Below are 10,407 nucleotides of genomic sequence, written 5' to 3' on the forward strand. Positions count from 1 at the left end.
GGCTTATAACTTCAAGGGAAGAACCCAGAAGGACTGCTCACACTACCATTCTGCTGAAGTCACAGAAAGATTATTTTTAAGGATAATAAGACACAGAGATTTATCAAGAGTTGCTTCTCTTTACTATGGCCAAGAAACTAAGAATCTCAGTGGATGACAGCAGTTCTAAATCTGGAACTGACTCACTGAGAGGTACATGAGATGCTTAAAAGGGTAGGAAAACATGACCCACGTGGTTGTGTAACCAGACAGCCAGTGGGTCCGGGCTGCCTGTCACTACTTGAGCCAATTCAGCGGAGACAGGGTTGAATCATATATGAGTGTTTATTCCAATACTGCCAGCAGAATGGGAGAGCAGCAGGTCATCCACAAAAATCTGCCCTGCAACCCCCCATAAACCAGGTGCTGATATTGGGTAGAAGGACAAATATTGTGTGGGGAAGTAGGCAAAAGGTATAAGAATCAGTATGCAAAATGAGCAGTTTATAGGTAATGCGGGCTAGGGGGTTGCAAAGGCCTGTTGGTATGTAAAGGGCTGGGGGACAGGAGGGGGGGAAGGGGTCAAAGGGTTGGTGCCTCTGCTTTCTGCAACAAGGCTGTTAATCTTTCCATGATAATAGGCAGCTACCAGAATGGGCCGCATTTCCTGGTGAGATCCCAGGTCCTGAGTGCAACTGCCTGCTAGGTTTCTTTAGTCAAAACAAAACAAGCATGGTTAGCAAAAAGAGAGTGTGCACAGGCCTTTCATGGGGGACTAGGCAGGGACTCAACCCTGGTGAGCTCCCCAAGTGTCACCAACCTTTCAGAAAAACTCTTGTAATTATTACATGCTAGAATCGGTTCTCGGCAGAAATCAAATGATCAGTCCTTTATCCCTATCCTTTCAGCCATCTCTGGTACTAAATCATGTTTCAGTGTATCTATCAGGGTTTATTAAGGAATGTTTAACTCAGAAAAGTAGGTACTTACAATACAAAATTAGTGGAAGGACTGGGAGAGAAGATTCCCAGCTAAGCTTCTGAGAAAAGTGTTAGAACAACACTGTCAGTCAAACCTGCCAAGGAATCTGCTACCACTGCCAAGATCACAAGGCAGGGCATTAGGAAGTCAGTGCCCAGCTTCTGGCTCCACATCCACATCCCCTCCACCTCCATTCATGCCAGCCAAATGGATGCTCCGGACCCTGACTTGATACCCACAGTGCTTGAGACGCCTGCTACCACACACACACACACACACACACACACACACACACACACAACTATATTTGTCAGGAGAAACAACAGAAGCAAAATAACCACAGCCCTCAGCAGATAAAACATCAGCCTGTGGACTGAAGGGTCCTGGGTTCGATTCCTCTCAACGGCACATACCCAGGTTGCAGACTGTCCCCACAGTGGAACATGCAAGAGACAGCCGATCAATGATTCTCTCTCATCATTGATGTTTTCATCTCTCCCTCTCTCTTTCTCTTTGAAATCAATAAAAATATATATTTTTAATTTTTAAATAAAATAAGCACAGCCTCTTCTTCTGCCTTCCATATCTCGCTTGGTGGAAACTAGGTCGCAAGTAGAACCTGAGTTATAAATAAGCTTGGGAAATATAGTCTTTAGTTTTCTAGACTCCAGACTCCAGGGGACAGGAAGTCCTGGACTGGAACTGAATGAGCAATCTATAAAATCCTCAGCTAAGCTTCTTCCCAGCTCCTCCTCTAAGTCTGAAGCTATGAACCCAGCAAAGTCTCCACCTGCGTGAAGCATCCTTTCTAGCAGAGGAGACATGCACTGACTACACAAACCAAAAACAAACGTTAAATCCTGAGGGAGATGCATGCAATAAAGAATATGAATAAGGTGGTCAGAGTGTGGTGCTACTCCATTAGGGCACTTGGAGGACACCTTTCTATAGAGGAGGAATTTGAGTGGAGCTTTGAATAATGAGAAGGCAGCTCTGGAAAGACCTAGGGTCAGAGCCTCTGGACAGAGGAAACAGCAAGAGAAAGGAACTGGGTTCATGGAAGGCACAGAGGTTAGTGAAGCTGGAGCATCGTGGACAAGAAGGACAAGAGCAGAGTGCTGTTTAAATGAAAATTTTATTATTATTCCACCGGGGAGAGGACAACAGGTCAGGAGACAATTGCCATGGAAAAGATATTTGTTTCTCACTGTTCCCAAGAGGAAATGCCATGCCACACCATGCAGCTCCACGGGAGAAAGCAGCAGGGGGAGCGGAGGCAGAGGGAGTGAGGGGCAATGTGGGCAAAGCCTTTATTGTGATTTTCATGGGATGGAATGGTAAAGCAGGGTAAGCAGACTAATCTGGTTAGGATTAGCTAGTTTGAATCATTCCAATTGGCTCTGGGTTTAGGGGCTGTCTCTAGCTGTCTAAGTCCTGGCCTGGGATGATTAGGGCAGGGGAATATTGGGTCAGAGTGTCCAAAGCTGATAACGGTGATGGCTGAGGATGTGATCTCTGGATTGGTTGGTGTATATATGGAAGACATGCTTGCAGATAAGTCTAATCAGGGTCACTAAAGCCCCAGATGTCAAAACAGCAGAATAAAAAGCCATGCTTAATACACAGGGGACAAATCATGAGGGTCGTATACATTAAGGGAAGAATTTTGCATTTTATTCTACTTATAATAAGAAGTTATTTGGCTATGGGGGCATTTAAAAGGGGGGAGATTACATCATCTGACGCGCGTTTGGAGAATATCGCCCTGGCTGAGTGGAGAGAGGATTAGAGAATGGGTGGAGTAGAGAATGGGAATGGCCCAGCTGAGAGACAATTTGCTGATCTAGGATTTTAGCAGAAACAATAATGAGAGGTAGTTTTGGGGGGCTAAATTTTTGAGGCAGAACTGACAGAATTTGCTGACAAATTGAACGTAGAGTGGTAAGAAAATAAATGAACTAAAATGATCTGAGCAACTGGGTAGCAACTTACTGCAATGAAGAAGTCGCTTGCTGTGACGAGGCATGAAACAGGAGAGAAACAGGAGTTGGAGACATGTTTGAGAAGCCGCTAGACATCTAAGGGAAGACACTCACATGGATAAACAAGGAGAGGCCAGAGCCAAAGATGTATGTTTGAGAGTTACAGAAGTTAAAAAATAAAATGTTTCCAGAAGAAGATGTGCCGTGGCCAGTGTGGCTCAGTTGGTTGGGTGACATCCACTGAAAGGTTGCTGGTTCAATTACTGGCCTGGCACATGCCTGAGTTATGGCTTCAATCCTAGGCAGAGAGCATGCAGTAGGCAGCCCATTGATGTTTCTCTCTCACACCAGTGTTTCTCTCTCTCTCTCTACCCCTTCTCCGTTTCTCTCTCTCTAAAAAAGTCAATTTTTTTTAAAAGGAGGGGGGGATCAAATCTGTCAAAGATAGTTTAGAGATTAGGAATGAAAACTGGAAAGTATTAAGTTTGACAGCTTGAGTATGTTAGTGATCTTGATAAGAGAGAATCAATGGAGTTGTAGGCACAAATGAAGAAAATGGGAGGTAAGAAGTGGAGGCAGTGCCCTAATTGGTTTGGCTAAGTGTCAGCCTGTGGACTGAGAAGTCTCAGGTTCGATTTCAGTCAAGGGCGTGTACCTTAATTGTGGTACACCCTGGCAGAGGGTGTGCCGAAGGCAGCTGATCGATGTTTCGCTCCCATCGATGTTTCTAACTCTGTAACCCTCTCCCTTTCCTTTCAGTAAAAAATTAATAAAATATATTTTAAAAAAAAAAAGATGAAGTGGAGGCAGCAAATGTCAACAAGAGGCGCCAGGTGTTGAGCGAAAGGCTCAGGCTACTGCAAGGAGCACCTCTGTCCCACCCCCAAGCTTCCCTGCCCTTCCAGACCGAACACATTCAGAAGCTGAGCCCTCTGTGCAAGGGCCCCCCTGAGCACATATCAGTCACCGAACCTGGCGATGGAAGCCTGCCCCCCTGCCAGGCAATGTCCGCTGGAACACTTTCCCTCTAAAAGGCGAACCAAGTGTGGAGATCAAGGTGACTGAATTATCCTTCACTGTTATTAACATCTAGGAGTTTCCAGAAGCATCTACCTTGGCCTGGGAGCCATGATTTCAGGCAGAGGAACAAATCACCTATGGTGAAATTCTACACATACGGGTGGGAGACCCCCAAATCTCGTGCCATTTGTGACCATAGAGACCCTACAATGAGTGAGAAGACAAGTGTTAGCCAGGAAAGGGAACAAGGTGTGAGGAAAGGGGGAAGACACAGGTTCACCAAGAAAAATGAGGTTACGGAGAGGAGGAAGGAGACAGCAGACAGTGGGGACATGGGCAGAATCACCTGGCCCATGACACTAATCACCTGGCTCAGCTCAGGGCCTCCCAGGTCTCCAGGCCACGAGTCAGGGCCTCCCAGGTTCCCAGGGAGGGGAGGCACAGCAGCAGCTGGAGAATAACTGTGGGCGCCTCAGAGGCCAAGACTTCCAGAGAGGAGGAGGGAACCACAGAGCCCACGCCTGTGCCCAGCAGCCCCTGCCCAGGCTGGGTGGCGTTTCCACCTCCCCCAGGTAAGTGCTCCACACCATGCTGGGCAGCCTGGCCCTTCCTGACAAGGCTAGGCCCTGCCCGGGAACAGAGGGCAGAGCAGGGCCCACTCAGGGTCTGAGAGCCTCTGTCTACGCCACAGGCGTCCTCAAACTTTTTAAAGTGGGGGCCAGATCACGGTCCCTCAGAGAGCTGGAGGGCCGGACTATATGAACTACTAATTCCTACTGTAACACCTCGGCTGCGCTCACTGCCCAAAAAACCTGGCGGGCCGGGTCAGACTCCTCTGCGGGCCGCATGTGGCCCGCGGGCCGTAGTTTGAAGACCCCTGCACGGGCTTGGGGCCAACACCTGTCCCTAATCGTGGGGGGAAAGAGCCCAGGTGAGGGTTCCCAAATCTCTACTCGTGCTTTTGCAGAGGTGTGATTCCGACGCCGCCAGCCTGGCTGCACAAGAAGAGGGATGAGAAGGAGGCAGGGGGCTTGGACAATTTCTCCGATAGAATTGCACATCATACGGTAAGGCAGCGTGTCTACACTGTGTCCTGTGGGCTGGTGTGCTCTGGGGTGGGCCATACCGTGTAAGAAGTTTGGCAATCGTGCGGTATGCACATTTGTGGTGTGCCTGATTTTGGAGGGGGGCGGGGGGGGAGGGCTAAGGGAGTGTGAGCGGGTTTGTGGTTTTACAAGTGGCTTGTGAATCAGGTGGGCATTCATAGCCTCCATACTGTCTGTGGTTAATGTCTGATAAAAACTTAGGACATTCTTTCTCAGGTTCCTGTTATGCTTTACATCTCAGAGACCACAAATGAAACAATCTGCATGCCCCCATACCCTCTCTCTCTCTCTCTCTCTCTCTCTCACACACACACACACACACACACACACACACACACACACTACCCCAGGCAAAGGTCCAAAGCTCCCACTCATACTTCAGACAAATATATATATATTCAATATATGAAAAAACAAATGCAAATTGTCTGGCTGTGCTCTCCCAGATCTCCTTGATTCAATTAAAGCCATTTTTCTCTCCATTTCTCACATCCCCCACCAGGCTCCAGAATTCCAGCTCCCTTGCCCCCAAGGTGCCAAACCTACTTTCATGAACTGCTTTCTATTCCAGTTCCTCCTGCACTTCCTGCACCAGGGCTCTCTGAGCTAACCAGTCATGCCGCCAGCCAGCCAGCCACCCCTTTGCTCATCCCCTGTCCATCTAGCCAGTTACCCACAGGTTATCCATCCTCACGCCCACTAGCCGATCTATTTACCCACCTGCCCGTCTCACTAAGATTTATTGAAGGGGGGCTATTCTGCTTTAAAAGTAGCCATGGGGAGGGGTAAGGGGGAGCTGTCCAATAATTGTAGAGTTTTAGTTTTTATTCCATCGAACAAAGAACAAACCAATTTTATTTTTATTAATTTAATCTGAAACATTCCACATTTTAATCTGAGCCTTGCAGAGTTTTCATCTGAAGTTTGAAGCTTTTTTTTTTATTGCATTTTGTTTTTTGAGAACTTCATTAACTAGCAATTAAAGTACAGATGCAGTTTTCTTTTAATTTTATGCTGATGTTTAGGTAATAAGAAATATTAAGTAACTGGCTTCAGGTTTTGTAATTTTTTTTTCCTGTAAGTTCCTGCTTAGATTTCATATCCTATTGGTCAATTTATTTTCAGTGAAATGTAAAAATATTCCCATTCTCTTTAACCAGTATTAATTTTTGAGACCTTATTGCTTGTGACTTGAATCTTGAAACTGTCATACATAAGCAGTATCATAAATGACTTTACTCTCATTATTTCCTCCGGTATAAGCAACCTTTTGTTTTTGGAGTGTGTAGACCATCCCTTCAATATTTTCAAGGTGTAATTTTACATTTTTGCATTTTAAAAACAGTTCACTATCTCAGATGCACATTTCTAAGCCTTATACCTGCAGTGTGGCCTTTGTGAACAGAAATTTGTATATATAATCTGTGTTTACTTATAGCTTTCTCCTTATACACTGCTTATATCTGCGGATTCAAGCTTCTGAAGTGAATACCAGTAAAAACCTAGGTCGTGTTCATTGGTTATACATGTTTGGAATGTTAACAACAACAAAGATTTAGTGAACAAATTCAATGGACTTTTTTAAAAATCACTCAGACTACTATGTAATCTCGTGACTGAATGCTTTGAGCAAGTATTAAAAAGGAAAGAAAAAAAGACAAAATACTATGATTACAAACATGTAAAATGTGTTTTCAACCCAAAGTATGATTGAGGCATGGAACAGACTGACATACCTCAATATGGGGTTGAGGAGATGAGAAGAGATAAACCAAAAATATGTTTAAAAAAATAATAATAAAATGGGTTTGCAATAGAACAAAGACTTGAGGGCAATGTACAAGCAAGATGGTAGTAAAACCACAGATGACTTTACTCTCATTATTTCTTTTGAGGGGGACAGAGGGAAGAATATGAATAGGCAATTCATAAATGAAAAAGTTCAAACAGGCAGTTTGATAAGTTGCTCAATTATCTAAATTGATTAACTTTTCTTTTTTAATGTATCTTTATTGTTGAAAGCATTACTTCTTAAAAATTTTAATTGCAAACATAACATTTTTAAATCTGAAATAGCAATATTTCTCCCATAGGCTAAGTGGTGTGACAAGAGTGAAGAAGACCAGTGGACTCAATATTCTTGTCCAAACTGAATAGATGGAGTTCATCTTCCAGAGTGTAGGGTGAAGCTGTTGGCCTCGCTGGAGGTACAGTAAGTGTGGAGAAATCTCAGGCTCCAAGTGACAATTCTGTGTTCGCCACTCACTAATCGTGTGACCTTAGGTAAGTAATTTAAGCTCTCAAAGCTCTTGTTCCCTATCCGCAATGACTAAATAACAACTGTTCCTAAAATTATTATATAATCAGTTGAGATGTTACATACTGCAAATGCCCAACACAAAGCAATCTCTAAGTGTTAGCTATAGAGTGATTGACTTAAGGCAAAAAAATAAAATAAAATAAAATAAATTTATATATATATATATATATATATATATATATATATATATTTATATTTTTTTTATTATTATTATTTATTTATTTTATATATATATAGTGAGAGGGCTAGTGTTTATGGGAGGAAGATTAGGTCTCTGAGCAATGGGCAGACAGGTTGAAACTATCCTGCCTTAAGATGAAGGTTGCTGAGCTAATCTCAAATGTGGGATGAATGTGGATGATAAAAGCTCTTCAAACCTTGGGAACCAAGACTTCTAAAAGACTCAGGCCCAGTGTCCTGTCAAACTAGTTGCCTATTTTAGACAAATCAGGTTCCATCTTTGTCAGTGGGATTTACTCCTTCATCTCATAAGTATTTAGCTGAACACTTGGCATGTGCAAGGTGCCATGCCAGTTGTTCTGGTGAATAAACTAGCCTACAAGACAGTTGAAAACTTAGTGATTAAGAGCATAGGCTCGGGAGTTAGGGAGACCAATGATTTGAGCCCAAATTCTGTTACTATCAATAGGTTTGTGATTTTGAGTTAGTTGCTAATATTTTGTCTGGACTTCCATTTTCTCATCTGTAAAATGGAGAAAAGACAGACTTCTATATCATAGTGTGATTGTGAAGACCCAAGGTTTTTTGTTTGTTTGTCTTTTAAATCCTCACCCGAGAATGTTTTTTCCATTGATTTTTAGAGAGAGTGAAAGGGAGGGAGGAGGTGGGGGGAGAGAGAGAAACATCAGTCCTTTTGCAAGTGCCCTAGGGATTAAACCTACAGCTGAGGTGCATGTCCTTGACCAGGAATCAAACCTGCAACCCTTCAGTCCGCAGGCTGATACTCTAGCCCAGGGGTCCTCAAACTTTTTAAAGTGGGGGCCAGATCACGGTCCCTCAGAGAGCTGGAGGGCCAGACTATATGAACTACTAATTCCTACTGTAACACCTCGGCTGCGCTCACTGCCCAAAAAACCTGGCGGGCCGGATCAGACTCCTCTGCGGGCCGCATGTGGCCCGTGGGCCGTAGTTTGAAGACCCCTGCTAGCCACTGAGCAAACCTGGCTAGGGTATCAAGATTTTAATGACTATTAAGCCCTCTAGCGAGGCACTAGGGAAATAGCAGCTATTAAAACAGATGCTCACCCCAGACCCCTTCTCCCCCACCTCCCCAACTTGTTCTGAAGGAGCTATGCAGTGGAGACCTTTATCTAAAAAACTAGAGGCCCAATGCTTGAAATTCATGCATGTGAGGGGGGTGTCCCTAAACCCAGCCTGCACCCTCTCCAATCTGGGACCCCTCGAGGGATGTCCGACTGCCTGTTTAGGCCCAATCCTACCAGGCTTAAACAGGCAGTTGGACATCCCTCTCCCAATCCAAGACTGCTAGCTCCCAATTGCTCGCCTGCCTGCCTTCCCGATTGCCCCTAACCACTTCTGCCTTCCAGCCTGATCACCCCCTAACCACTCCTCTGCCAGCCTGATTGATGCCTAACTGCTCCCCTGCCAGCCTGATTGCCCCTAACTGCCCTCCCCTGTAGGCCTGGTCACCCCTAACTGCCCTCCCCTGCAGGCCAGGGTCCCCCCCGCAAACTTCCCTCCTCTGCCAACCTGGTCACCCCTAACTAGCCTCCCCTGCAGGCTTGATTGCCCCCAACTGTCCACTCTTGCAGGCCTGGTCCCTACCAACTGCCCTCCCCTGCTGGCCATCTTGTGGCAGCCATCTTGTGTCCACATGGGGACAGGATCTTTGACCACATAGGGGCAGCCATCTTGTGTGTTGGAGTGATAGTCAATTTGCATATTACTCTTTTATTATATAGCATTCTGGAACCAAGACACAAGTGCTATCTCATGTGAGCCCAAATTTGAAGGTGCTTTCTTCAAATACTTGAAGGGCTATCTGGTGAAAGAGGGCTTAGATGTTCTATAAAATACTAAGAATGTAGTCAGGACTAATAGAATGAAGACTTTTCCTACAGGCAGACAGGGCTACCTCAGTAGATGGTGAGTTTTGCTGCAGAAGTTCAAACAGACACTGCACAATAGCCTTCTAAGATGTTGTGGATGAGATCTGAGCACTGCACAATGAAATATATGACCCTTAAAGTCACTTTTGATTCTGAAATGCCATGGGTGATTGTCTCTGACCATGAGGAGAAGGGAAGGTGCCATGGGATGGTGGAATTTGAGCTGAGCCTGAAAGATGAGTGGGATTTTAATAAGATTCATAGAAACATTCCCTGCAGGGGGCACACTCTGGGAAAACAGAGGGTACCACCGAGACAGAGCAGCTGGAGTAATAATTACAGGGACCAATAAGAGGAGAGCAAAATACAATATGGCCAGTCCCTGCCCCACTCCCCTACCAGGGCAGGGGCATAGCCTAATAGTCTTTGAAAAGGAGTTCTGTAGCATTCCCAAGCATGATACAATTGGGCAGGATTATCTCCAACAGTTGCGTTATTGCGTGACCTCCTAAGTCCATTGCCCACCATGGTGATCATTAGACACCAGCCTCTGGCAGCCCCTGACTGAGTCCACAGTGGGGGTGTCACATAGTTTGTTTCAGGCTGGGGTTTGGAGCCAGACTGTGCAGGGAAGTCTGTAGCCAAGTCTGTAGCTCCATCCTCACTCTGGAGAAAGACCCAAAGTACATGTCTGGGGTCTCTACAGAGCTTAGAGAACATGGGAAATGCATGGAATTTGGAGTCGAGAACCCTAGATTCAAGTCTCGGGCCTACCACCCCCTTGCAATTACCTCGGACAAATTGTTTAAACCCTCAGAAACCCATGGCCTCATCCATAAAGCGGAGACCCTAACTCTCAGTTGATTTGAGGCGGGACTGTATGAAAAGTTACAGAAATGCTGATTCCCTATACTCTCCTCCTTCTTGGC

Source organism: Pipistrellus kuhlii, unplaced genomic scaffold (assembly GCF_014108245.1).
Source record: "Pipistrellus kuhlii isolate mPipKuh1 unplaced genomic scaffold, mPipKuh1.p scaffold_m20_p_3, whole genome shotgun sequence".
In the NCBI taxonomy this organism is placed as follows: domain Eukaryota; kingdom Metazoa; phylum Chordata; class Mammalia; order Chiroptera; family Vespertilionidae; genus Pipistrellus; species Pipistrellus kuhlii.